Source organism: Homalodisca vitripennis, chromosome 4, assembly GCF_021130785.1.
Source record: "Homalodisca vitripennis isolate AUS2020 chromosome 4, UT_GWSS_2.1, whole genome shotgun sequence".
Lineage (NCBI taxonomy): Eukaryota > Metazoa > Arthropoda > Insecta > Hemiptera > Cicadellidae > Homalodisca > Homalodisca vitripennis.
The window spans coordinates 117828620-117842500 of NC_060210.1; the positions used below are offsets into that span (position 1 = coordinate 117828620).

Here is a 13881-nt window from a genome sequence, read left to right on the forward strand (position 1 = left end):
GTACAAAGTGTGTAGAGTATTACTTTTTTCAAAATGTTATTTAAATTGGAACCAGCATAAGTCGGCACAAATGCATAAGATGGTTTGAGGAATTGAATAAATACTTAATCTAAAATGGTATTTGACCTGAGAGAAGAAGCAAACCATTTTAAAATTGATTCCTAAATAAATTTTCAATGTGTCATATAGATATTATTCATGAGAAAGCAGTGCCTTTGTCGGTTGTTCTAGACTCCGTGCAGCTTCTATCCATCAGAAATTTTGTTAGTGTATTAGTCGCAATATGATATACGAGTAATACACACTATTATAACTATTTAAAGAATAATAAACATTCATGTGAGAGCGTTCGTATACTATATCGTTTGTTTAATAAGATAAAGTGCAATACAATGTTTTTGAAACGATCTCTGAACACGGTGACGAAAGAGTTTTCTACTCATAATAGCTATGGTAGGTAGGGATGATTCAATTTGAATGCTGAATTTTGCTCCAGTTCACCCTCCATTTATTAGGGAATTCAATTGTTCAATTCACTTAATGAGACAATGAGACTGCCACTTCACCAAGTCAATGAGGTGATTTTGATGCCGAAACGATGTGAAGGTTTGTTTTGAGGTTTTTCGTTGCCGACTTTCTTTGGATCTCACCAGACTAACATGGCTCCAAATTCCAGGAGTGAAGTCAGAGACAACGTTAGATACCAGACACAGCTAAGGTGATCTCATCAGACTAACATAACTCCAAATTCCAGGAGTGAAGTCAGAGACAACGTCATACCAGACACAGCTCAAGGTGATCTCATTAGACTAACATAACTCCAAATTCCAGGAGTGAAGTCAGAGACAACGTCAGATAACAGACACAGCTCAAGGTGATCTCATCAGACTAACATAACTCCAAATTCCAGGAGTGAAGTTAGAGACAACGTCAGATACCAGACGCAGTTCAAGGTGAACTGGAACAAAATGAAACTTATGTTTTAGTATTACAGAGTAATACTATAATGTTTTATTATTAAATATATTGAAATTGATCTTATTAACAAAAGTTAAAAAAACTCCATAAATGAATTTTTACAGAATTTGAATTCACTAGTTTATTAAGTAATCTATACAGAAAGTAGGGTCTATTAGAATACTCTTCACGTTTCTTGGTGCTGTAGCTAGTAATAAAATGATATCTTATGGTACATTTATTAGTTTTTTTTATTAAATATAAACTAAACGTTGTTTTCAAATAATATTTTTATTTATTTATTTAACGGTCAACACCATTTACATTAAAGGCATTAACATTCCTTATGGTAGAAAGTTAGTAATAATGTAGTGACAAACATACAATAAATAATCATAATACAGACAACAATAGATAGGGATATATAGTTGTAAAGAGTAATTTAAAAAATAACAATAATAAAACTCAGCAATACAGGTAAACAATAAGTAAAGTAGCAACAATTAAGATTGGTAGCTATACTTAAAGAGAAAATCATAACAATTAAATAATACACAATATACGAACAGGTAACAATACTAGACAATAAATAACAATAGAATCAATAATAGACAGTGAGAAAAAATTCTAACACGTTTATATAGTGACATAGCAATAGCCATAACAGCAACAGGTAACAGAGTGAGACCAATTACACCTATGTACAATGTAAAACAATGACGGACAACCATACATTAAACATACGCGCTAAAAAAACTCACTCCAAAGTGTACCGAATGTCGATAACACATGGGGGTGGTGACTTCTGAGGTTGTAGTAATAAATACTCGAATTGCAAAGCTTACTTATAAGTTCAATTTATTTATGAAACTTACAAGCACCACTTTTAGTTGTTAAATTAAATGTATGCCTTGCCACGTTGCTGCCAATTAGAGTATAAGAACTAAAAATGTATATCTGCTAGGTGGGCCTAAAATATCCAATGTTCTATGGAATTATGCCTACGATACTTTATAAAACATTAAGATTTCACTTCCCTTCGCAATATGTAGACTCACAACCCGGGCGTCGGCGTCTAGGCACGAGACATTGAAGCTGTAGTCTAAGAAGGGTTATTTCTAGAAGAGGAGTAGAAGTTAAGAAACTGGTAGCCGCCTACTCACATAATACGTGAGACACGTGAGATACGTCAGCTACGTGAGATCGCTTAAAAACAAATTCGCGACGGTATTAGCCATTTAATGATACAAAAAACTTATTACAACAACGTGCTCGTCAGAAGGACGACGCCACAACTTGTATCTATTTCAATCAGGCAAATAAAAGATCTTCAAGGGTAAGTTACTTTACTATTCACAACTTTACTTTAAGTTACATTCATTTTTATATGTTTGGCATCAAAGGGTTAGTTTAATAATACGAAAGGATAAATTTTACTTACGGACAAGGCACGCGAGGTCTGATCGGTCACGTAGTTGGGCTGCTACAAAGGGTTAGAATTAAATATTCATACGCGTGCCAATTAGGTAGTTACTCCGCCGATAATTTAGTTCCGGAACATTGGATAAAAAAATAATATTAAATTATACTGACTGACTAGGTTGTGAAATTTACATTATATAAAATCTAATTAACGGTACAGAAGTCAATATGCTCCGGAAGACTAGGTATTGTGCTGATGCAAGCAAACACTGTAGAATGGTGGCCTCTCTTAAACAGGACTTAGGAGCGAGATGGGTGAGATCAGCGGAGGTTAATCTTGTTAATAGCTCAGATGAGTCAATCTTGTATTGCCTCTAATAAAAGATGTTACTGATGAAATACTTGGCTATATGTAAAAAAGCACACGTATCTGGGACCGTGGTTGCCCGTGAAGTCTATTATTCATGAACTAAGATTATGTTATACTTAGATATACATGTTCATACTGTGCTACATTTCAATGTGTACGTTTCTGTACATCTATAGATGTTAGAAAACAAAAATCTCTTGACTATATTATAGTCTTTTGATATTATCTGAATGTAATTATTTAATTATTATTTGTTAGGCATTAGAAATAGTTTTTAAAATTTAATTTGTAGGATATTTCCTTGCTTTATTAACTGAATAAAAATTGTATATATATATATATATATATAGTATATATATATATATATATATATATATATACAATTTAATTTATATATATATATATATATATATATATATATAAAACTATTTATTTACACTTTATTTATTTATAATGATATATAAGGTGTTCATTTTACTCGTGTTTTTAGACTTATAGCCCAAGTATTAAAATTCAAGTAAACGGGAGTGTATTGTACTAATTGGAGGAAGAAAAAAAGTTATTTTAAAATTGGATATGCTCACCCTCATGACCCCCCCGTAACGAAAGCCAAAATTTTAAAATGGCAACTAATCCCTTGTGACACCCACATTGAAGCTCATAAAAAAAATATTTTGGGAAAAAAATGAAATTGACCAAGCCGTTTGGTATCAGCAGCCAATAATATAATGTTCTACGTTACAATTATTACTCTACAAACTACTGTACTCCTCCTAATAAGACGTCACCAGTACTAGTTGAATGTAATGATATTACTAAAATGTTTTGTGTAATATTAACATAATTACTAATTATGCTATCAGTATTTGTAAGTAATCAGGATAATCAAGTGTCTTATAATTCTTTTATCTTTCCTATCTGCAGTGTTGCTGGAGACTGGTCCGGTAATCTCTGGTCATGTTTCAACACACCAAACATTTAGGAATGCGGTTTCATTTGTTTAGTGATCGTGGTGCGTGTAGTACGTCTTGCCTCACAAGGAAAATGGTTTAAGCCTTCAAGAATGAGTGGAGATTATTTTTATGTTTTGATCCAAGAACTGCTAACGCATTCAACACACTGCATTCCGGAAGGAATGTGTCATCTAGGTACATCATAAATTTAGATACAAAAACTACCGAAATCCATTCAGTTAATAACAAGAAAAGGTCTGATAACAGAGTTCTTGACTAATTATCTCTAATTGAAGTGATTCATAATCTTGTGGATAAACCTAATACATCCATTCGTAAACTTTCTGTTGAAACTTGAGTATCTGTTGGTTCCGTTCATAAAGCGTTGAAAATTCACAAATTTCGTTCTTACAAAGTCAAAGTTTGTCATGAACTTAATGGAGATGATATGACCGTTAGATTGAATTCAGTCAACAAATGCAATCATTATCGACAATGAAAACATGAAAAACATTTGCTTTATTGATGAGTGTACATTTTATGTTAACGGTTTGGTAATAAACACAATTGTCGATTCTAGTTCAAAACCTACATGCAAAGGATGAAGGATCAACCCAATAGCCTAAAAAAATTAATGTTTGGGCAGAAATAATTAGGGATATTATTGTTGAACCTGTATTTATTGAAGGAAACGTAAATGGAGAATCGTACTTAGATTTGATAGAAAACACAATTGGATCTCTTGTTGTGGAAGCACTTGAAAACCAGTTAAATGAAGTAGGCCAGTTTAATTTAGATGCGGATATATTTTATTTTCAACAAGATGGAGCTCCTCCACATTATGCTTTTCCTGTGCGACAATGGCTAGATACACACTGCCCGGATAACTGGATCGGTATAAGATGATCTATTGGGTAGCTGTCAAGATCTCCAGACTTATCACCCTTAGACTTTTTTGTGGGTTCACTTGAAATCAGTAATTTTTTAAACACATCCCACTGGTGTCCAAGACTACCATGTATCTTACAGTCTCTATAAATTATTCTTCTATACCTTACTTAAATGCATACCGTTTCTAGAAGTTATTTAGACAAATTAATACAAAAGAGCTGTTTAGAAATCCACTAATCCTTAGTTCTTTGCGATTTATTTTAAACATTTCGAACTTCCCAGACAAAATATTCTTGATTTTAATTAGTTAAATACCACAATTGGTACACAAGCTATGTCCATTTATAGAGTTGGGAATCCTAACTTCACACTCAAGTATACGATAGTATGTCGTAAGCTCCCTCTTTGTAATAAGACTAATACTTATCTTTTAAGACATTCTCTTGGTCAAAGACACTTTTAAAATTTTATTCCGTTTCTTACTATGTTGTAAACGAATCTTGTCTTTCTCTTGGGAATTATTAAATAGAGTTTCCTACATTTAGTTTATATTGAATACAAAAAAAAAACTACACTATCACCTCTAAAAATGAATAATATGCTTGGACTCAATAATAAACACTATTGTTTTGTTGTGTTTGTTATTATATTAATCTTGCTCATTACATGTTCTGACATGTGTAGCCGCTAATGACCTACATCTCCTCCTCCCACAATGACACTTCCATTCAGAATTCTGTTTGTGTCCTCCGACAATGTCAAATGTGGTCGGGGGTAATTATAATGTTGTACCTACGCTTGCTTTAGTTTCATTTTGGCAAAGGACGATCAAGGGGGGCGAGTTACGATTGTTAGGCATACAGCAAGCTACCACAGTTTGGATAAACGTTAAGGTGGTACAGTAGATTTTGGGTTGGAGCAGTTTTAGTTAAACTCATACATTTTTAAGATTACTTCCTTAAATCCAAGAAATAAGGAGTTATGTATTACTCTACACAATTTATGCCATTTTGTAATCAGTCCCAAAAAAGGAAATTTTTGCATCATAGACATGGTATATAACACCAGGGAGTGACATAAATTTATTTAAAAAGAAAATATATTTTCTTAAGAAACAAAAATCAAACAGCACATTTTTTGAGTGAAATTTCTTTAAATATCACATTAATTAGTATTATTATTTCTGAAATTTATCTTCAAAATTAAAATTGACCGATGAACTTGCTCGCACATTGTGTTGTGTTTATACAGTAAATATGGCTTAGTGCAGTCATTGAAGCGAAAAATACGGTCTTACCTCCGAATTTTTTTACTGTGAACCGATTTGCATGAAATTTTGGAATTAGGCTCTTCTTACCCTTAACTTCAAAAGTGAAAATGATCTGAACTCCGCCTATTATTTTTAAGGGGTGTAAACAACCCTTTAATGGAAAAATCGACATTGAGCCATTTTATCACTAGAAAACATGTTTAATAGTAAGTGGTGAAATGATAAAGTGTTTTCTAACACAATTACCTCATATTAAAATCATTTTCAACCCCTTGAAAATCTTACAACTCTTGCAAACAACCCCTAAATTGAAAAAATCACAAAAAAATACTTTGATATGACATAAAAAGATGTAAGTCTATACATTAGACTTACTTACTCTATAGTATAAAATATTATAGTATAAAATATTACTTACTCTATAGTAAGTAATATTTTATATTCTCTATAGTAATTATCAAATTTTTAACCCCCTTTCAACCCTTGAAATCTACCCCTTGATAAAAAATTTTTTTGATAAAATGAAAAGGATTTAAATATTATTCCACACTCTCGAAAATGATTATCATGTTCTTAAGCTTTTCTACCCTTAAAACTACCCCTAAATTAAAACAGTAAATATATATATATATGATTAAATATTTAAAAATAATTTAATTTAGAGTAAAAAATTGCCATTTATTGAATAAAATATTTACAAATTATATAAAATTCACTCAAATGTGTTATATATACATATAAGAACGTTGGTATGTATTCATGCCTACGTTTCCAAAATATATGAGCCATATTATGTATATATATATACACATTACAATAGTTTTGTATCTCTATTATACTGCGTACTTTCACAATGCTCCAAATATTCACAGTCCGAAATGTTCAGTTACTAAGCAGAAAAAAATATAATAAGTTTTTGACCATAACTCCTTCAATTTTCATGCTATCACAATTTATAAAAAAACATTGTAAAGGTAATTAAGAGAGCTACAACATCCTTCATTGCAATATATAGTAAAAACCTTTTTCTCATGTGGTGAAGGGTTAAAGGGCTTAAGAGAGGCAGTGATTGCGCTGCCACGCGCTCTTTAAACAATCATATTTCCGTCAATTTTTGTTTGACAGAAAAATCAAAAAAATCCAAATTGTTTGTCAGAAATATACCTAAATTTTTCATCCCTACACTTTTTTTACGTATATGTCGTCATTTTTGAGATATTATGAAAAAAGTGTTTTTTTTTTATTTGAATTTTTTTTTAATCGTGACTTTTTTGAAAAATATGTGTCCTAAAGCAGCCAAACTGATAGAATCTATCAAACTCTTCATAATAAAGTTGATTATAGGCGGAATACGATTAATTTTAATTTTTGTGGAAATGGCACTTATGAAACCCGTTGATTTAAAAGAAAAAACATTAGATGCTCCTCTTATTTGTAATACAGCTCACTTATTTTACGTGCAAAAGACTTTTAATGGTGCTCATTTTAAAGCTTATTTCAAGCACTATAAAAAAATTTTTATTAGAATGCCTAAAATGCATCTGCTCGCCGCTAGATGGCATTGACCACACCGATTAAATTTCAGACAAAATAAAAACGGCTTTGATTTTTAATATCCAGCTTAATACTGCACTTAGAGTAGGGTACTTTATAAAAAACCAAATGGTTCATTGTTTTACCTGCTACAATTGTGTTCTTTATAAAATGTTCGATAAAACGTATATTGTTGGAGATATTTGCAAAAAACCGATGAAAGACGTGAAAGAATTGCGAATTTTCAATTGCCAATAACTTGAAAAGTATTGGATTTTTCGAAAAACGTTATAGATGGTTTTTGGTTAAAATTAGGCCTTCTATCGATATCCGATGTTATTTTTAGAAAAATAAATTCATCCCCGAGAAGGGGTGGCAACCACCCCCCGGGTGGTTGCGGAGTTCAAATCATTTTCACTTTTGAATTTAAGGGTAAGATTAACCTAATTCCAAAATTGTATGCAATTCGGTTCACAGTAAAAAGATTCGGAGCAATAATGCTTGAATGACTGCACTAATAAGCCGAGAGTTGACACTGCAACAATGAGTTAGTGGCATCACATAAAAACGTAATACACTAGAACTACGTCGACTGGGGCATATGTACCATTTGGGCATCTCACCTGGAACTACCTTACAGTAAATTGGATACAATTACGGTAAATTATTAACATATACTTAAATGCCGTACAGTAAAGATAGTTTTACATCCTACTGGCAAACAAATATTCCAGTACAGTTTATATCATATGACTTGATTCAAGCTTGATTCAACTTACAATGACATAAACATTAAAATCTATGTTCCAAACTGAAGGAATGTGTACTCAGCTGTTTTAAACCATGCTTACTTAGCTAATTCCCTCACAGTCCTTTGGGACATATGTGTACCAACAAAAAAGTAAAATAATGAAAGAAAAAAATTGTTTAAGGTTTTATTCCTAAATTTATTGGTTACGTTTTGTTATGATAATATAACAAGCAATTCTTCACATTTAAATTAACAAAGCGCGAGAAAAAATAATAAAACTAAAAAACCATATACATTTTTTTTACATTCCAGATGTCGGAATTAAAAAATAAGGATGGATTGTTTTAATAATAATTAATCATTAATATAAATTTGATTGACAAGTAGAAACAATTATGTTGGAAATACATGATCACTTTGGCTTTGGAGGGTGATGCAAAATTTCAAGTCTATAGACCAGTTCGTTTTATAAATGTCGTGCAGTTAGACAGATATAAAATTTTATCCAGCCCTCAAGTAATTGACAACACATGTTTCCACATTTTTATTATTGATTACTCATTATTTCAAACCCAACAATTCTGTTTTTTTTATCAGTGAACCATGACCGTAAGACAACGTATGAGATAATATTTAATTTTATGCAATGAATTATATTAATTTGGTTTGTTTTCGTATTGTCTTATTCATTTAAAAAAATAATAAGGACTAGATGTATTTTGAAGTATTTATATTTATTGTCTCAGATAAACCATTCACATTAATACAGAGTGGCGCATATGTTAGTTTCCCCATAAATTGGGATATTTTGTTTCGATAGGTTGGTAACAATGTTAAGTTGGCAGCAACACGGAGTAAGTTCATTGTTGTCTGTTCCAGTGGATAGTGTAAAGTGACGCTCTTTGCATCTGTTATTTGTTTGTGTGTGTTTTTAAAATGTTTACAACCCAACAGCGAGTTCACATCCTTCAGTTGTGGTAGAAGCATAGAAAAATACTACTATAATAATTGAAGAATTTAGTGGTAAATATCCAGGTGTCGCGATACCCACTCCACAGTATATGCGGAAGTTAAATAAGACATTTGAAAACAAAGGAAGCGTTTTAAACGTCCCGAAGTGTGGTCGTCCAGGATTAATTTGCAACGAAGAAAACCTGCAGACAGTTTCTCAAGCTTTTGTAGCCAGTCCCGGTAAATCGACTCGTAAGGTATCTGCTGAACTAGAAATATCAAGAAGAATCGTGCAAAGAATGTTAAAGCAATTAAGATTGAAGCAATACCGTCCAACTTTACTTCACCGCGCTTCACGAGGATGATTCTGATAGGCGACTGGGATTCTGTGAGAAAATAATTGTCCACTCAGAGGCTAATCCAAATTTCTTGCGATCAATTTTATGGTGTGATGAGGCATGTTTCAAACTAAATGGACGCGTTAATCTGGATAACTGCGTGTACTGATCGGATGTAAGTCCTCATAATGTAATCCAAGCAGAACTCAATCTGCCTGGTGTTATGGTATGGGGAGGTATTTCGAGTACTGCACTGATTGGTCCTTATTTTATCCAAGGAAACGTTAACTTAGAAAGTTACTTACGGTTGCTTCAAGAATTAGTGGTTCCCGAGCTCAGAAACAATCCCGTTTTCAATATCCATTCGCTCATTTGGCAACAAATTCGTCCCAGCACATTTTAGTATCCAAGTTCGAGATTTTTTAAATAGAAAATTTAATGAATGGATTTGTCGCCGTGGTACAATCGATTAGCCTGCGCGCTCGCCAGACCTTGGGGTATTATAAATGAGAATGTGTATGCATGAAAACGGCAAAACATTGACAAATTCAGAAACCTAATTATGAATCCATTTGAACTTGTTAATAACGATAAACCTTTATTGCTAAAAATGTGTGATTCTGTTCACAATCGTTATATAAAGTGTAATACAAAATCAGGTTGAGTATTCCGAACAACTGCTATAACATTGTATGATAATATATAAGTAATTTCATATAATGAATTTGATTTCGTGAATATTCAATTAACCTATAAAACCTTTAAATTTCTCCTCAGGGAAAACTGACATATGCGCCATCCTGTATTTAAAATACTATTGTATGATATATATTATTTATAGGGTTACCATTAGTTATGTATATGTATAAACTAGAACCAATTATGTATCATTTTCACATATACTTTTTATTGGGACTGTTGTAAGAGATCTCGTTGTTACCCCATATTTTCTTGATAACATTTGTAAGTTGTACGCTTGCCTAACCTGGCATTTCTAGGAATAGGCTCTCTCACTTAGGATTCAAGAGGTTACAAGGTGTTGATTTTGAAAAATTTAATATATTAATTGCCATTTTGCTACTCAATGCTTAAGGTCGTAAGGAAATAATGAATTTGTATTGAACTTTTTTAGATTTTTTTTATAAGGAGAAGTCAGTCACTCCCAAGTCACAAACAGATAATGGTATAATCCTAATTCCTGTAATCCATAACACCTCTCTGTGTCATGCCCAAATGCGAATGGGCTCACGAATGCCTCCTGGATTTCACTTGGATTGATTGAAAATCAGAAAGATTGTTTTGATCTGTTTATCTGTACAATTGATATGATCATCGCACAGGACAGTGATCTACGAGGACTGACAAAATAAGGTTTAAAACGGGATAAGTTTCTCCTTATTATATAAACAAATATAAACCCTTTAATTTATTTGAGTGGTGTTATTAGTAACAGTAATATATACTATTATTAATCTAATATATTACATTTTTCTCTGGTAATAGTTCCTTTAATACCATTCTTTTTATAATCATACACGACGTTAGTGCAAGTAATACAATGAGGTACAGAATGTGTTTTATGATTAACAAATACAGTAGTCCCAGTTGTACATAATAGTTTATACATTCTAATCCTATATAATAAGTAATATAACTTACTTAATTTCTTTACATAACCAGTGCCCTTTGTACGCAATTTACATTATGAAAGTAGATTGAAGATTGAAAGAGATCCCGGTGTGATGTTGGGATGATCTCGCGGTATAATCATGATGATGTGAAAATTGGGTCACCCCCAACATTTGACCACAGCTCTGTGCTGCGGATACATTCTGCTGGTGGGAGCATAGTTTGCTTTACCGCAGTTTCGGACAGTCCGGAAACAGTATCTGTTATGTGTAGATAAGTCTACTCACATTATCTACATATTCACTGGAGTGCTTTGGTACCATTTTAGTTCGTAATTTAAACTTATTATACATGTCAAACCCGTAGGTACCAGAGGAGAGTATTAGATTAATCAATATTTCCTCTTTCAGTAAGCTAGGACACAATTTACATAAATATTTCCTCTATAAACAAACACACCTAAAGACCACTAAAACGCATTATAGATGCAGTATAGTTTGCAACTCTTTAGCATTGAAAAAGGTTAAATCTGTATAATACGCTCATAATACCAGTGTTTTTTACATTATGAAAATTATAATAGGGTTTACAAAAAAAAAAAAAAAAAAAAAAAAAAAAAAAAAAAAAAAAAAAAAAAAAAAAAAAACAATTACTGGTAAAGATGTTTATTGGGCATCCATTAGATTGTTGTTTTATAAGTATAAACGGGTATAAATTAAGTATAAAACATATGGGTTTCTTATTTTCAGCTAATTTCAGCTACTTCATGAATTCTTTGCCTGTGGTTAATTTCTCAGAGCCATTTGATATCCGGATGAATAGATCCATCCCGCTCGGAGATATTTTAATAGAAATTTTATAAAAACAATTGTTCCATTTCGAATACATATCTAAAGAATCACGATTGAGAAAAATCTGTGAGAAGTCGTTGAGTGAAGGATGGCCACGTGTGGTTTAACAGACAACTGTGCAAGAAAGAAGAGACAGAGAAAGATGTGCAGAGTCGGCGGCTGCATAAAGTACTCTCGGCCATCGATCCCTCAAATACCCGACCACAAGTAGACCTCTGTACCACAGCTCTGCCTTTCAAAATTTCATAGTACTCAACATTCTTATATAAACCGCACACTGCCTTTAGTCTGCAATGCTTGAAGAGAAAATTAACATTGTTAAATTCATTCCATACACATAGTCAAACCTGTGGAGATATTTTTGGTCCCATTTCATATTATTCCCCATTTCAGTTTATTGTATGGTCCCTCTGGGCTACGCCCCACTGTTTTTTAAAGTAGCGAAAAATGCCATCTTTGTCTTTAAAGTTGTTTAATATTAATTTAATGAGTTTGTCAAATGCAATCAACTGTTCTGTGTAAACAATGTTTTATTATTTTCAATTTACTTACATTTAGTGATAAGTAAATTTTCTAGTTAAGTAAACATAAATTTTAATGCTGTTTTACATTTCAGCGATTAGATAAGTACTAAAGTAACTTAGGAAATGTCCTAAAAGATTAGAAGGTCAAAATTTTACTTCAGACTCCCATTGAAGCAGCAGGCAACTATGCTAGATGAAATTTCGCTGAACTGTTCTTTAGAACTAATGTACTAATTCCAGCTGTAAATATTCAAAAATGTTAAAATAATATTATTATAAATTTAAAGAGTGATATAAAAACCATTTAAGTTCTCTTTCGACAGAAGTAGGCTTTTCTGAACTGTCATATATATTGTCTTGATCGGGAATCAAAACAAAATCAACTATGAAACAAAACATAATAAGAACGAAGTAAACTATAATGGCCATAATTTTAAACTTTTAAACGTATTTTCTTGATCATTGCAACAAGGCAAACTCACCATTTGCGTAGGAAATATAATTAACTCGAACCTGCAATTGACATAAACGTCAACAATATTGCATGTAAAGTAGCGGGTAACTGCTAGCAGTGCAGAAACAAGAGACAATGCAGTCTAACTTTTATTATATATTTAAAGACTATTATGAAACCTATCTAAGTTGTCTTTTGAAAAAAGTACGCTTCTCAAACATGTGTATTTTCTTGATCGGGGGAAAGGAAAAATCAAATAAATACCAGACCAGTAAAGTACCCAACTTGAACCAGAAGTGGTCATTCAGGTACAAAACATATGAAATTATCAAAACAAATATAACTTTATTATGTATTGTTGGATAAAAGAAACTAGTCATTATTTAATTTACGAATGTACAAATATTTTTCTCGCTTATAATATTAGGTCTCGTATGTAACAAAAATATGTCCTCAAATGCATAAAATACATAAGCCAACAGGCTACAGTAAAGTGTTGGTTAGAAAAAATGTACAGTAAAACCTAACCGTTAATGTAATAGCTAATCTTATTTGTTGTAAATATTTAAAAACATGATTAACGATCTTCGTAGGAAACAAGTACAGAATTTATACAGATGAATACATATTGCAAATCCCACAAACAACGATCCGGTTTAATATTGGATAAGGAGTATAAAGTTGCACCAGTATAGTAAGGGCTGGGGTTCGGACGAGGTGAGTTTGGAAGAGAAGTACTTAAAACTGTTCTGCACAGATTTCAAAAGATGTGCTAACAACATTAATTATGTACCTTTAGCCCTTCTGTTGTCGATCAGGACGAGACGAGCTTTTAAAGAGCCAAAAGTGGGAGTAGTATTGGATAAACTCATAAAAACTGGTTTGACTTATCTAATAACAAGTTATTAAGAAAATTGGATAGTTCAAAGATATTTCGTTTTAATCATGTTTTCATTGTATCAATTCAGTAATCATTAATAAACCTTG

At 32.0% G+C, this 13881-nt stretch overlaps 1 protein-coding gene across 2 annotated transcripts in view; it reads right to left on the reverse strand.

Moving 5' to 3' along the window:
- Window positions 1–13881, reverse strand: part of LOC124359998 (PDF receptor) — a 264911-nt gene that overhangs the window by 79784 nt on the left and 171246 nt on the right. The gene's annotated exons all lie outside the window — the stretch shown is intronic.